Raw genomic sequence first — 15,130 nt, 5'->3', positions numbered from 1 at the left:
GATCGGAGCGCCCAGAAACCCACATACCAAATTTCATCAAGATACCTCAAAAGTTACTCCAGTTATCGTGTTTACGGACGGACGAACGGACATCGCTAAATGAATTTCTTTTTTCGCCCAGATCATTTTGATATATAGAAGTCTATATCTATCTCGATTTGTTTATGCCATTACGGATTGCCGTTATGCGGACAAAGTTAATATACTCTGTGAGCTCTGCTCAGCTGAGTATAAAAAAACGTTTGAAATTTGCGTAAAATTTGATTGAATTTTTTTGTTTTTAAGATTGGTTGCCATAGTTTCGATTCATAGAAGTTTTCCTCAAATTTTTTAAAATAAAAAGGATTAAGCTGACTGGATAAAAATTGGTGCTGTTATTTTATTGCTCGCTACTGTATTTGTTTAAACACACGAGTAACCAAAAAGTTAACGGTTTGTGCTGTATTTACCAAATATATGACACGTGTAAAAGATAAAAACTCATTTCCGTTAGTCAAGCAGAAGAAAAACTTGATAAATATTAAATTAAAAAAAATTAATATTGACACAAATGCATGTTAAAAATTTCTGTTTGCATATGCTCTATTTAATCGCAAATGACCGTTAGTGTATCTACAATTTATTAATCAACAAATTTTCATTTTCAATTTAGCCACATCATATTTATTGGTCACACTCACACACTGACATACGTATGTACGTACGCAAATTTTTTGCTTTGCAACCTTCACAAAAAAAAAAAAAACACCATTAATCCATTAAACCATAACCAACTATGAAATTGTTGATCAATAATTTATTTTAATTGCCAAGGGCCTCAAAGGTTTATATATTTTATATAAAGCAAGATCAGTTTTATTGACAGTTTAAGTCAGTGGCATAGACGTGCCTAATGTACATTAGACAGGTCAAAGCGCATACAAAAAAAAATTTATAACAACAATTGTTTAAGCCAAATGGTTTTATCGAAAACAATACTTACATTAATTGATAATAATACTAAAAGCTAGAAAATAATTAGGTAGGTCCTAGTTACTACTCTTCACACTCCTCATCAATTTAGGGCGTTGATTAGACAATTAAATAAAAGCATTGGCCGCGTAAAATTTCTACAAACGTGAGGCGTAGCAGATGCTGATTAAGGTTCAGTTCGTCTTACTTATACATATATGAAAATATTATTTGTAAAGATATGAGTTATTGACAATAGAAATGTTGTTATCAATAGAAATATGACGTGAACCACGCTTTTATTTATTTGTCCAATCAACGTCCTAGATTGATGAGGAGTGTGAAGAGTAGTACCTAGGACCTACCTAAATATTTTATAGCTTTTAGTATCTAGCTTAGATATATATAGACTTCCATATATCAAAATCACCAGTATCGAAAAAAAATGTGATCGAGCCATGTCCGTCCATCCGTCCGTTAACACGATAACTTGAGTAAATTTTGAGGTATCTTGATGAAATTTGGTACGTTTGTTCCTGGGTCATTACCAAAGACGGATAAAGCGATGAAACTTGGTAGGTGAGTTGAAATTATGACGCAGAATAGAAATCTAGTAAACTTTTGGGCAATGGGCGTGGCACCGCCCTCTTTTAAAAGAAGGTAGTTTAAAAGTTTTGCAAGCTATAATTTGGCAGTCGTTGAAGATATCATGACGAAATTTGGCAGGAACGTTACTCCTAGTACTATATATATACATAATAAAAATTTAGCAAAATCGGAGCACGACCACGCCCACTTAAAAAAAATTTTTTGTAAGTCAAATTTTAACAAAAAATTTAATATCTTTACAGTATATAAGTAAATTATGTCAACATTCAACTCCAGTAATGATATGGTGCAACAAAATACAAAAATAAATGAAAATTTCAAAATGGGTGTGGCTCCGCCCTTTTTCATTTAATTTGTCTAGGATACTTTTAATGACATAAGTCGAACAAAAATTTACTAATCCTTGTGAAATTTGGTAGAGGCTTAGATTCTAGGACAGTAACTGTTTTCTGTGAGAAAGGGCGAAATCGGTGGAAGCCACGCCCAGATTTTATACACATTCTAGCGTCTGTCCTTCCGCTCGGCCGTTAACACTATATCTTGTGCAAAAATCGATATATCTTTACTAAACTCAGTTCACGTACTTATTTGAACTCACTTTGTATTGGTATAAAAAATGGCCGAAATCCGACTATGACCACGCCCACTTTTTCGATATCGAGAATTACGAAAAATGATAAAATGCCATAATTCTATACCAAATAGGAAAAAAGGGATGAAACATGGTAATTGGATTGGTTTATTGACGCAAAATATAACTTTAGAAAAAACTTTGTAAAATGGGTGTTACACCTACCATATTAAGTAGAAGAAAATGAAAAAGTTCTGCAGGGCGAAATCAAAAGCCCTTGGAATCTTGCAGGAATATTGTTCGTGGTATTATATATATAAATAAATTAGCGGTACACAACAGATGATGTTCTGGGTCACCCTGGTTCACATTTTGGTCGATATCTCGAAAACGCCTTCACATATACAGCTAAGGGCCACTTCCTTTTAAAATCCTCATTAATACCTTTAATTTGATACCCATATCGTATAAACAAATTCTATAGTCACCCCTGGTCCACCTTTATGGCGATATCCCTAGATGGCGTCCACCTATAGAACTATGGCCCACTCCCTTTTAAAATGCTCCTTAATACCTTCCATTTGAAAATCATGTCATACAAACACATTTCAGGGTTACCCTAGGTTCATTTTCCTACATGGTGATTTTCCCTTATTTTGTCTACATAGCTCTCAGCTCAGTATGTAATGTTCGGTTACACCCGAACTTAGCCTTCCTTACTTGTTTAATGTAAGTATTGTTTTTAAGAAACCCGTTTAACTTAAAATGCGTTTAAAAATTATTTTATTTACTTAAATTTCGTTACAAAATTTAAAAGATTGTTTAATTGTATACTTCTTTTTCGATACTGTCTAATGCATATACACATAACGTTAATATTAGGGTGGGCCAACACAGTTTTTTTTGTTTCTTTCTTTATAGAAAACTATATTATTCGGGACATCCAAAAAGATAGCCTCACAAAATATCAGCCTTTTATTTTATTGCTTAGAGGTGCCTCATCCCGACTTTAGTTCTTTCATACAAAATCGTATGGGCAATTACATACAATTTGTGACTGAACTTTAACTTCGAATAATCACTGCACGATCTTTTTTGTAGACCATTCAATTTTCTATAAGAATATGTATTGCTGGAGTTATGCATGTGTCTTAAAGGGTAGAGATCTGATAAACTTTAAAAAACTTGAAAATATCACACACGATTTATATGGAAAAACCAGAGTCGCTAAGATGCACACTTTAACAACGACATAAAACATTGGCATTTTTACGGCCAACTTTCTGGATGTTCTGAACAACATTTTCCAAAAAACAAAAGGAATCAAAAAATTTTTGTTCTACCCATCCTAGTAGACATATTTAACATCAGCGGTGGTTTTAAAAATTGTAAAAGTTCAGTACATTAAAAATGTGTAACACATCAACCAACTATATTTATGCCTCCCACTCACTCAATAATTGGTTTTATTCAATTTATTGCTATTGTTTGCATTTATGAACGTTTGTTTGTGAATATTTGCATATAAATAAGCATTAAATCCTCAACAAACATATTTCCATATATGCATATGTTTTTGCACCATATTATTTGACCAGCAAGTGCAAAGGGAATTGGAAGGGGTTAGCAACTGATAACAGCTTAAATTTTAAATAAATCTAGCGCAAGCACAAACTCCATGCCATGAATATATTGAATTTAATTTAGACGGCGACCATCAAAGGCGTTATACCAAAAGGATATCCCATGTATGTGGGTATATAAAATGTACACAGATAATAATGATACATAGGTACATATGTATGTATGTTTTTGCATCCAAAAGTAATTTTGGGGCATTTGATTTTCGATTTTTAAAGTGATAGGAAAACAGTGGAAAGTGAATGATAATGAGAAGGAAAAGTGGAAGGATTGGGAGTGGTGAAACAGGCTTGGGAGAGGTGGGCATTTTGAGACAAAGAAATATATCAAAGCCGAAAAATAGACAAATTAAGTTGTGTTCTTTACGAGCGCCTTAAAATTTGTGGAATGAGGGTGTGTCCACACCTTCCGGCGATATAAATTTTCAAAATGTCATTGTCAAAATCTATTTATTTCGTATTGCCTATATTTGGGTAGATTGTTTTATATGAATACGGGAGATTTATAGGTAGAGGGAGTGAACAAGAGAAGAAGAACAGTGATAGAGAGGAAGAGCTAGAGGAAGTATGAACAGAGGGGAATATGAAGAAAGCTGACGAGAGAGAAAAAACACTTTTCAATGCATGCTCGAAAGGAATAATACATAATAACCTTTCAGAAATAGGTGACTATTGCCACAAATGGAATTGAACTGAGTTGAACGGACTACGGACTACTAGGCAGGGTTGAGTCATTTTGAAATAAAACAAATTAAAATAAAAAATAATAAAAAGATGATAAGAAAATTTTAAGGACTACCTTTATATAAATGGACCAAAAAATAGAAGGCAATTTTTCTTTAATACAGACATAGTCTTGTTGAATTTTCACTCAAAAACTTTAACAATAGCTCTTGTAAAAGAATTTTGGAATTTAAAATTATAAAGGTGGAGCGGAATCTTTCAATTTAAGGCAAACCATGTAATTGGAATTAACTAGTTGAATATTTAAAATTTAAACACGCGCTCTACCTTTATAATTTTAAATCCCAAAATTCTTTTACAAGAGCTATTGTTAAAGTTTTTTAGTCAAAATTCAAAAAGACTATGTCTGTATTAAAGGAAAAATTGCCTTCTATTTTTTGGTCCATTTATATAAAGGTAGTCCTTAAAATTTTTTTATCATCTTTTTATATTTTCTTTTTTCTATTCTAATTTAAAAATATTTTCAATTAAGAAAAAATATATTATAACAATAATAATGATAAAATAATTATTGTTAGGCCTTGAGCTCGATATTAACTCGGGATATTACAAATCAGTAGGCCGATATAACAACAAAAATTGTTATCATCTTTTTATTTAAAATTTTTTAGTACTGCCTGATTAGTAATTTAAGTAATTAAAAAAATAAATAAATGTAAGGCGCGATAACCTCCGAAGAGATCTAAGGCCGAGCTTCTCTTCCAATTTGCGTCGTGCTCCTCTTGATTTTTCCCTACAAATTGGCCGGACGGGACCTACATGTTTTATGCCGACTCCGAACGGCATCTGCAAGGCAGATGAGTTTTCACTGAGAGCTTTTCATGGCAGAAATACAATCGGAGCGCTTGCCAGACACTGCCGAGGGGCGACCCCGCTTAGAAAAATTTTCTTCTAATTGAAAAATCTAATTTCTAAAATTTTGATGTTGCTTTGCCCGGGAGTTGAACCCAGGGCATACGGTGTGATAGGCGGAGCACGCTACCATCACACCACGGTGGCCGCCATTTTATTTAAGTAATTGCTAAGTGAAAATTCTTATATTTAATTATTTGTTCAAAATAGCAAGATTTAGAGAATTCGTGGAATTTACGCAACAAAACACAGAATTCCACCTCGCATTATAATAAGAGAATTCCACCTCGTATGTTAGCTACTTAATTTGCACAGCTGAAAATTCAAATACGCCTGAAAGTCTAAAATAATCGTGGAGAAAGTCCCGTACGCCTAAAAGTATGCAAGGACGTGCATTGAGTTGGGCCTTCAACAAGGTGGAATTCTACAGCGCCTGCAACACTCAGGAGGCTAGCGATGAAGGTATGGCCTAATCTTCTAAATAGTTCGACTTGTGCGTTACGTAGCTCAAATTTTTTGATCAAACATTGCACTGTCACCGAGTTTTAAACTATATTTCAGGTTTCAAGTCTCTAGATATCCAGGAAGTTAGTTAAAAATCGATTGCAAGATTCCCAACTTAAAACTAGCTTTCTCAATATCTCGATCCATGCGCCACCTAGCGGAATTTTTTTGATAAAATATTGCATTCTCACCGGCTTCTGACCCACGGCCCAAGTTTCAAGTCTCTAGCTCCCCGGCAAGTTACTCAAAAATCGATCGCAAGATTCCCCTCGTTTTTTAGGGATTTGTAGTTATTTCAATTAGCAAGCCACCTAGCGGAACTTTGTTGTCTATAAATTGTACTAGCTATACGCGGCGTACGTTGTAACGCCCGATATCGAATGAATGTTGCATTAGTTTTTCTGTTTTGTTTGTTGATAATTTAGGTTATTGTTCTGTAAATTGAATTGAATTTTGTACGCATATTTGGCGAAATTTTCGTTTAGAATATTTTATTATATGATCTTAAAACAGCTCTAGAGAATTTCCGCAACTATATTGAAACTATACCGAAAAAATCTTCAAATAGTTCCCCTAGCATCTTGGAATGATACTTAAAATATTCTGAAAATAATCCCGAAATAATGATGACAAAGTCCGGAAGGAATGCCAAAAAAATAGTTGCTTTACTTATTTTTAAATTTGGTTATTCTGATTTCATTCATATCCGTTAACTGATTTTTTGTCTGATTGCGCTCATATCAACTCAAGTCATAACGCTTGATTGTTTAGACTTCGTCATACACATCAATAATAATATAACTTGATTTTCTTAATAAAATGTGTGCTTTATTATTTTATGTAAATTCATAACAATTGTAGTAGGCAGCTAATACCAGAAATAAATACTCCCTGTATGCTGAAAGAGTAAAGAAGTGGAAAGGTATACTTCTCTTCAGCCCTGATGTATTGCATAAACATATGCTAACAGGATTCGCTAGGATACGGACCCACACAAATATGCTAACTATGCATACCCCCTCTAATTTTTTGAAGTAGGTTGTTTTTTGTGTGGCTTTCCACCAAACAAGAACTCCATAGTATAGAATAGGGCTTACAATCGCTGTAAAAACCCAATGAGAAAGGGGCGATAGGCTCCACGTACACCCCAGCATTCTTTTACATGCATAAAGTGCCGTTGAAGCCTTCTTCACCCTTTCCTCCACGTTGAGCTTCGATGACAGCTTACTGTCTAGGATGATTCCTAGATATTTTGTGCAAGGTTTCTCCTGTAGGGTTACCCCACCTAACTTAGGCCAATTTGGGACCTCGTACGTCTTTGTAAACAAGACCATATCCGTCTTCTCCGCGTTGACCTTCAACCCGATATTAGATGCCCAGGTATGACTATGTCGAAGCACCCGGTCCATCAAAGAGCTAACCGTTGGGAGACACTTTCCACTTATGACAATTGCAACGTCATCTGCGTAAGCCGTAAGTTTTACGGGTTCCTCATCGAATTGCCTGAACACTTGGTTGATGATCAGCGTCCACAGAAGAGGTGATAGCACCCCTACCTACGGCGTGCCCCTGTCCATTGATTTCGTGGCCTCGTACAATCCCCATTGTGATGTAATCTTCCTGCAATTTAACATGCAGCCGATCCATCTCGTTAAGGCTGGATATACTTTAATGCAACTAAGACCATCCATAATCGACTATTTAGAAACATTATTTAAAGCCGGGGCAATGTCTAAGAAGACTCCTAGAGCATATTCCTTATATTCCTGGGCTTTCTCTATGCTTGCTACCACCCTATGCAATGCGGTGTCTACCGACTCGCCTTTGGCGTACGCGTGTTTTGTTGTGGAGAGCAGATTTTCATCCACGTTGGACTTTATGTACACATCTATCAGCCTCTTAAAGGTTTTGAGCAGAAATGATGTTAAGGTAATGGGTCTATAGTCTTTGGGATACACATTACCGATCTTCCGCGCTTCTGGTATGAAAGCTACACGAGTAGTTCTCTAAGAGTGCGGTACATGACTCAGTCTTATGCACCCATCGAATATTATTTTAAGCCATTCCACGACCGCTCGACTTGAAACTTGTAGCATGGCCGGGAATATGCCATCTGGGCCAGGCGATTTAAACTTAGAAAGTGCGGGTGAGATAAATATATGAAGTGAAGTAAGGCTTATGAGTTCAATGAATGTTGTGGTTGAAGCCCAACCAAAAATTTAAAATACCAACCACCCGAAAAATAGCACGAACAAGTTAAAATAAGGAAAATTGAAAATAGTCGACGTTGAAAAGGGATTTGAGCGCGTTACTTGTGCACATAACTGCAGGTGCCACTCATCCAATTACTAGCCCTTCGCTTAGTGACGCACACAAATAAACGAACGCAATTCTGTAGTTCATAAAATTGAAGTTAGTTACTCATACGCACTGTCGAACAGATTGAATGAGTTTACTTGTGTGATAGAGAAATTAATGAAAACACTACTACTAACTCTATATTCCACGTTTGACATCATTTTCTTTGATTCCGTTTATAGCTCGTTTCAATTGTATTCTTAAGCTTACAGTGTCAAAGTGTGGTGCTTGTAGAGATTCGAATGTAGTGCACTTCCTGCAGAATATACGAGCAAGAAAATTGTAACTGTACATCAAAGTACATACATATGTACAACATTTTCCACCTTCTCACATAGCATTGATATGAATATGCGCGTGTATATTTGTATGTATGTGTGTATGTTATGTAAGTAAAGTGTTAACCCACTGTTCAATCTGTGGCCAATATGTAAGTTATATTGATCCGAAAGTTTTCAGCAACAGTTAACAGCAGCTTTATGTCTCAACAGGTATTCTGTGGCTTCAAAGTGTCAATTTTTCTTTGTGTTTTCTGTGTTTGACGTATGTTTGTTTGTTTGAGTTAGTCTTAAGCTGTGTAGTGACAGGGGTTTTTAGTCGCTTGTTGTGTTTAGTTACTTGAAAGTGCCAAATAACTCTGACCGGTATAATTTATTCAAGCATTTGTGAGTGTATCTTTTGCTTATCGTACTTATGTACGTCTTAATTTTTCTTTTTCAGACGTGCGTTTAACATTTGTTTCTACAAGTTTTCAATTGAGAAGAAAAATGAAGACTGCAGCAACGAAATAAAGCATTAAATTGAGGGTAAGTAACAATGCATTGTTATTTTGATTGAATAATTTAGAAATAATCATGAAACGAATTTCAAGTCTAAAACTGTTAAAGCAAATTTGGTTGTAATATTATAGATTTAAAATTTTACTAGAATCGTTTACAAAACTGTATGCACGACTCGCAACTAAGGATGCCAACCTCGATGTTGTAAGTGTTAGTTGTCAATGAGTTATCGGTTGGTTAACGAAAATGTATCGCTTTGTTATTAAAACTTTGTTGTTTTTGTTGTAGCAGTGCTTCGCCCCATTCAATAGGTGCGACCGATCACAAATTGTCATCAATATTCTCTAACGGGAGTCCAAGGAAACTTGCTGTTTCAACAGGGGTGGACCATAATGAGAGAGGTGTTATATGCGTTGGTCCACAATACAATTAAAGAGATGGTTGGTGTCATGTGGGGACACGTTACAAGCAGGATACATGTTTTATATGTCGGGGTTGATTCTAGATAGGTAGCAGTTTAACCTGTTACAGTACTCCAAATAACTTTGTAGATTATGTGCTTAAATAGTTATCGATTTGTAATCAAAAAGTTTTGCTATCGTAATGCTATAGATTTGTTTTTGAAAAGCTTTAGATTTTTTATCCGAAAGTCATCATCAAAAAGAATCGATTATACATTAAAAATTAGCACACCTAAGCTATGAAGAAGTTATCGGTTCGCCATACAAAAAATTATCGACAGTTACCAATTTGATTTCGGCGTGTTTTTGAAATGTTTAAAATTTTTTATTGAAAAATTATCGATTTGGTTTCAAAAGCTATCGATCAGTTGTTAAAAGTTATCGATTTGCTATTGGAGTACTACCAATTTTCAAATGATGTGTTATCGATTTTTATCGACGAACCATAGGTTTTGTTATGAAGCAGAAACCATTAACTTCAATATAAAATCGATGAAACATATGTAATCAATCGATAGCGAGCCGATAAAAACCAAAAAGAATCCAATGACTCAGCGATAACAAGCCGATTAAAAACCAATAATTCAGCCTTAAATTGTATTTCGATAGTAAATAAATAAATGTAAGGCGCGATAGACTCCAAAATGATTTTAGGCCAAGGTTCTCTTTTGTTTCTATATTGGAGTAGGCTAATAATATCGTATCGTCGGCCTTAACAAACGTGCTATTGTTGTTGCTGCTGTTGTAGCACCGGAAATGTGGTGTAGCAGTTGTGCTGTAGAAGCATTATATTGTGGCAGAAGACCCTTGAAAAAGTTGCGCTACATATCCCTTTGAATCATATAGTCGCTCTTACCAAAATCATACCTGCCGTGGGTATATTCTAAGCCTTCTAACCGCGCCGTAAGTTACACTTTCTCTGGATTAGCTAAATAGGCAAATAAAAATAAAATAAAGAAATTTTAAGCACTTCCTTTATATAAATGGACAAAAATCAGCGAAAAATATCTCCTTAAATAAGACATATTCTTGCTAAACTTTGATTTTTAAATTTTGACATAGAGATTGCAAAAATATTTATGAGAAGTAAAAATATAACAGTGGAGCGCACATTACTTGGATTGGAAAGTTGGTAGGGAAGGAGATATTATTAGTCAATCTTGCGCTCCACCTTTTTATTTTTACTTCTCATAAATAAATTTTGCAATTTCTATGTCAAAATTTTAAAATCAAAGTTTATCAAGAATATTTATTTATATAAGGAGACATTTTTCGCTGATTTTGTCCAATTATTTCGACCAGTGCGCCATCTAATGGACTTTTTTCTCCTTTTCTTACATTTTCTCGGCGTCTTAACCTATCTGTTAAGTTTTACGTTTGTAGCTCAATGAGAACTTACATAAAAATCAATCCCAAAATTCCCTCCGTTCCGTTTCATATTTCTAAATATCTCGGTCCGTGCGCCCCGTAGCGAAACTTTTTGTATTGTGTCATCGGCTGTCATCGATCTCTGAATTAAGCTCTAAATTTTTAGCCTCTAGCTCATCGAGAAGCTAAACCCACCTAACGGCATTTTTTCTCCTTTTGTTCCTTTGTTACGGTGTCTTAACCTGTCTCTGAGGTTTCATGTTTGTAGCTCAATGAGAAGTTACTTTAAAATCGACCTCAAAACATCAAATTTCCAAATTGTTATCTAAATATTTCGATGCGTGCGCCACCTAACGGAATTTTTTCTCCCTTTATTTTATTTTCTCGGCATCTTATCCTATTTGCGAAGGTTTACAGTCGAAAATCTGCTGTCTACCAAATCAAGTAAAAACAAGTAAGGAAGGCTAAGTTCGGGTGTAACCGAACATTACTTACTCAGTTCAGATCTATGGAGACAAAATATGGGAAAATCACTATGTAAGAAAATGAACTTAGGATAACCCTGGAATGTGTTTGTATGACATGTGTATCAAATGAAAAGTGTTAATGAGTTTTTTAAAAGGGCGTGGGCCTTAGTTCTATAGGTGGACGCCTTTTCGAGATATCGCTATGAAGGTGGAGCAGGGGTGACTCTAGAATTTGTTTGTACGATATGAGTACCAAATGAAAGGTGTTAATGAGTATTTTAAAAGGGCGTGGGCCTTGGTTCTATAGGTGGACGCCTTTTCGAGATATCGCTATAAAGGTGAACCAGGGGTGACTCTAGAATTTGTTTGTACGATATGGGTATCAAATGAAAGGTGTTAATGAGTTTTTTAAAAGGGCGTGGGCCTTAGTTCTGTAAGTGGACGCCATTTAAGGATATCGCCATAAAGGTGGACCAGGGCTGACTCTTGAATTTGTTTGTACGATATGGGTATCAAATGAAAGGTGTTAATGAGTATTTTAAAAGGGCGTGGGCCTTAGTTCTATAAGTGGACGCCTTTTCGAGATATCGCCGTAAAGGTAGACCAGGGGTGACGCTAGAATTTGTTTGTACGATATGGGTATCAAATGAAAGGTGTTAATGAGTATTTCGCCATAAGGGTGGATCAGGGGTGACTCTAGAATTTGTTTGTACGCTATGGGTATCAAATGAAAGGTGTTAATGAGTATTTCGCCATAAGGGTGGATCAGGGGTGACTCTAGAATTTGTTTGTACAATATGGGTATCAAACGAAAGGTGTTAATGAGTATTTTAAAAGGGCGTGGGCCTTAGTTCTATAGGTGGACGCCTTTTCGAGATATCGCCGTAAAGGTGGACCAGGGTTGACACTAGAATTTGTTTGTACGATATGGGTATCAAATGAAAGGTGTTAATGAGTATTTCGCCATAAGGGTGGATCGGGGGTGACGCTAGAATTTGTTTGTACAATATGGGTATCAAACGAAATGTATTAATGAGTATTTTAAAAGGGCGTGGGCCCTCGTTCTATAGGTGGACGCCTTTTCGAGATATCGCCGTAAAGGTGGACCAGGGGTGACGCTAGAATTTGTTTGTATGATATGGGTATCAAATGAAAGGTGTTAGTAAGTTTTTTAAAAGGGCGTGGGCCTTAGTTCTATAGGTGGACGCCTTTTCGAGATATTGCCATAAAGGTGGACGAGGGGTGACTCTAGAATTTGTTTGTACGATATGGGTATCAAACGAAAGGTGTTAGTGAGTATTTTAAAAGGGCGTGGGCCTTAGTTCTATAGGTGGACGACTTTTCGAGATATTGCCATAAAGGTGGACGAGGGGTTACTCTAGAATTTGTTTGTACGATATGGGTATCAAATGAAAGGTGTTAATGAGTATTTCGCCATAAGGGTGGATCAGGGTTGATTCTATAATTTGTTTGTACAATATGGGTATCAAACGAAAGGTGTTAATGAGTATTTTAAAAGGCGTGGGCCTTAGTTCTATAGGTGGACGACTTTTCGAGATATTGCCATAAAGGTGGACGAGGGGTTACTCTAGAATTTGTTTGTACGATATGGGTATCAAATGAAAGGTGTTAATGAGTATTTCGCCATAAGGGTGGATCAGGGGTGACTCTAGAATTTGTTTGTACAATACGGGTATCAAACGAAAGGTATTAATGAGTATTTTAAAAGGGCGTGGACCTTAGTTCTATAGGTGGACGCCTTTTCGAGATATCGCCGTAAAGGTGGAGCAGGGGTGACACTAGAATTTGTTTGTACGATATGGGTATCAAATGAAAGGTGTTAATGAGTATTTCGCCATAAGGGTGGATCAGGGTTGACTCTAGAATTTGTTTGTACAATATGGGTATCAAACGAAAGGTGTTAATGAGTATTTTAAAAGGCGTGGGCCTTAGTTCTATAGGTGGACGACTTTTCGAGATATTGCCATAAAGGTGGACGAGGGGTTACTCTAGAATTTGTTTGTACGATATGGGTATCAAATGAAAGGTGTTAATGAGTATTTCGCCATAAGGGTGGATCAGGGTTGACTCTAGAATTTGTTTGTATAATACGGGTATCAAACGAAAGGTGTTAATGAGTATTTTAAAAGGGCGTGGGCCTTAGTTCTATAGGTGGACGACTTTTCGAGATATTGCCATAAAGGTGGACGAGGGGTTACTCTAGAATTTGTTTGTACGATATGGGTATCAAATGAAAGGTGTTAATGAGTATTTCGCCATAAGGGTGGATCAGGGGTGACTCTAGAATTTGTTTGTACAATACGGGTATCAAACGAAAGGTATTAATGAGTATTTTAAAAGGGCGTGGACCTTAGTTCTATAGGTGGACGCCTTTTCGAGATATCGCCGTAAAGGTGGACCAGGGGTGACACTAGAATTTGTTTGTACGATATGGGTATCAAATGAAAGGTGTTAATGAGTATTTCGCCATAAGGGTGGATCAGGGTTGACTCTAGAATTTGTTTGTACAATATGGGTATCAAACGAAAGGTGTTAATGAGTATTTTAAAAGGCGTGGGCCTTAGTTCTATAGGTGGACGACTTTTCGAGATATTGCCATAAAGGTGGACGAGGTGTTACTCTAGAATTTGTTTGTACGATATGGTTATCAAATGAAAGGTGTTAATGAGTATTTCGCCATAAGGGTGGATCAGGGTTGACTCTAGAATTTGTTTGTATAATACGGGTATCAAACGAAAGGTGTTAATGAGTATTTTAAAAGGGCGTGGGCCTTAGTTCTATAGGTGGACGACTTTTCGAGATATTGCCATAAAGGTGGACGAGGGGTTACTCTAGAATTTGTTTGTACGATATGGGTATCAAATGAAAGGTGTTAATGAGTATTTCGCCATAAGGGTGGATCAGGGTTGATTCCATAATTTGTTTGTACAATATGGGTATCAAACGAAAGGTGTTAATGAGTATTTTAAAAGGGCGTGGGCCTTAGTTCTATAGGTGGACGACTTTTCTAGATATTGCCATAAAGGTGGACGAGGGGTTACTCTAGAATTTGTTTGTACGATATGGGTATCAAATGAAAGGTGTTAATGAGTATTTCGCCATAAGGGTGGATCAGGGTTGACTCTAGAATTTGTTTGTATAATACGGGTATCAAACGAAAGGTGTTAATGAGTATTTTAAAAGGGCGTGGGCCTTAGTACTATAGGTGGACGACTTTTCGAGATATTGCCATAAAGGTGGACGAGGGGTTACTCTAGAATTTGTTTGTACGATATGGGTATCAAATGAAAGGTGTTAATGAGTATTTCGCCATAAGGGTGGATCAGGGGTGACTCTAGAATTTGTTTGTACAATACGGGTATCAAACGAAAGGTATTAATGAGTATTTTAAAAGGGCGCGGGCCTTAATTCTATAGGTGGACGCCTTTTCGAGATATCGCCGTAAAGGTGGACCAGGGGTGACACTAGAATTTGTTTGTACGATATGGGTATCAAACGAAAGGTGTTAATGAGTTTTTTAAAAGGGCGTGGGCCTTAGTTCTGTAAGTGGATGCCTTTTCAAGATATTGCCATAAAGGTGGACGAAGGGTGACTCTAGAATTTGTTTGTGCGATATGTGTATCAAATGAAAGGTGTTAATGAGTATTTTAAAAGGGCGTGGGCCTTAGTTCTATAGGTGGACGCCTTTTCGAGATATCGCCGTAAAGGTGGACCAGGGGTGACTCTATAATCTGTTTGTATTATATGGGTATCAAATTAAAGGTATTAATGAGGGTTTTAAAAGGGAGTGGTGGTAGTTGTATAT

General features: G+C 36.2%; 1 protein-coding gene across 4 annotated transcripts in view; it reads left to right on the top strand.

Annotated features, from left to right (window-relative positions):
- kairos overlaps positions 1–15,130 on the top strand; it is a 546,037-nt gene that overhangs the window by 174,691 nt on the left and 356,216 nt on the right. For all 4 annotated transcript variants that reach the window (XM_067784589.1, XM_067784588.1, XM_067784587.1 and 1 more), the window contains exon 2: positions 8,950–9,035. The gene's annotated coding sequence lies outside the window, so the exon portion shown is untranslated. The remainder of the gene's footprint in view (positions 1–8,949; positions 9,036–15,130) is intronic.

The sequence above is a fragment of the Eurosta solidaginis genome, chromosome 4 (assembly GCF_040869045.1).
Source record: "Eurosta solidaginis isolate ZX-2024a chromosome 4, ASM4086904v1, whole genome shotgun sequence".
In the NCBI taxonomy this organism is placed as follows: domain Eukaryota; kingdom Metazoa; phylum Arthropoda; class Insecta; order Diptera; family Tephritidae; genus Eurosta; species Eurosta solidaginis.
The sequence above is the reverse complement of the archived record's forward strand: the minus strand, read 5'-3'. Positions and strand labels throughout refer to the sequence as shown.